Source organism: Echinops telfairi, unplaced genomic scaffold (genome assembly GCF_000313985.2).
Source record: "Echinops telfairi isolate 266 unplaced genomic scaffold, ASM31398v2 ScPeMD7_7457;HRSCAF=8495, whole genome shotgun sequence".
NCBI lineage: Eukaryota > Metazoa > Chordata > Mammalia > Afrosoricida > Tenrecidae > Echinops > Echinops telfairi.
Window position 1 is genome coordinate 45,755,025 of NW_022111357.1, and position 1,485 is coordinate 45,756,509.

The following is a 1,485-nucleotide window of genomic DNA, read 5'->3' on the forward strand; positions in this document are numbered from 1 at the left end:
AAATAAAAGCATAAAAAAACCGTTGGTGGAAAATTAAATGAATGATTTTTATTTATTTTCATTTTATCAAAAAAAATTTTAATTAAAAAAATACAAAGGGGTCTTGTGGGGCGAAGAGAGTCCCCCACAAATCATCACAGGTCCGATAGGCGCAATTGTACGGCGATAATAAGTAAAGATTACAGTGACATCCTGGAGAGCGTGAGAGATAGAGGAGAGATTGAAGTGATGGAGTCAGACACAGTTCATGGTAGCACGCTCACTTCAGCCCCACTTGGTCCTCGTGGGGGGAGCCCGGCCACGAGAGCAGGGGAGCCCCACTTTATTGCTAACCAAGTGTTATATCTCATTAGGGGGACATGATTACAGGAAGGGGCAGTACAATAGGCGTACACATCGTAGGAAGGGGATGTGTGATAGGAAGGGATGAGCTAGGGGTGTGCCCATAGGAATGGGAAGGTGTAGGGGTATACATGTGACAAGATGGGCAGACCCTAGATTCATGATGGCGGCCTAACCTTGGTCATCCTTGGGCGGGTTTGACCTCTCTGGTGTCTCCTACAAGGAAACAGACAACTACTATCCTTATCAGAAGGGAGTGGGCTCTACTTGTGGGATAAACAGTGGTGTCTGCTTGCTCCAGATGGCTACTTCTGATGACCTCCAAGTGTATAGTCATTCGCAAGCAGCTAAGCCTGGCATATATTTGGGGAGACAGCTTGGAAGAACTCCTTCTGTTTCCCATAGGGTCTTGTGCAGCAAGTTGACCCAGTGTGTGTAGGGTCTCATTACCGTAAGCCTCTTTGCAGATGGGATTGCACCTGGGGCACCCAATACAGTAACCACACCCATTGGCTTGAATAGATTCCAAACTCACCAACACAAAACAAAACAAACCCAGGTAGCTGATTGCTAACCATTGTAACCCAGTAAGAACAAAGGTTCTTGCTAAGGCTGTGGATCTTCCCAGAAGCAGGCTGCTCATCTCTCTCCGAGCAGTTCTTAAACATTACAACAGTGCCTGATTGAAGAGAGCTGGTCCCAAGCCAGGGCCTTGAAGTGCACCTAAGTCCTGCCTTTCGAAGCCCCACTTCCCAGATGCAGAAACCGAGGCCTATGGGGTGGAGGGAAGCCCCTGACTGACCCCAAACCAAACTCACTGCCGCTGAGTCAGGGCGATGTTGTAGGACAGAGTAGAGCTGGCCCTGTGAGGTTCCGAGACTGGAACTGTTCACAGGATCAGAAAGCCTTGTCCTTCTTCGGAGAAACTGGTGGCTTCGAACTGCTGACCTTAGAGTGAGCAGCCCAACCTGCAGCCCCTGACATCCCCAGAGCTCCCTGGCTGACCCCAGCTGCTTCACGTTCTCCTCCTCGGGCCCTTCCCAAACACCAGTCCAAACCCACAGCCATGAGCTCTCTCACTGTGACCCCTATAGAAAGTTCCCATGGCAGGAAATCTTTATCGGAGCAGACAGCCTCATCTGT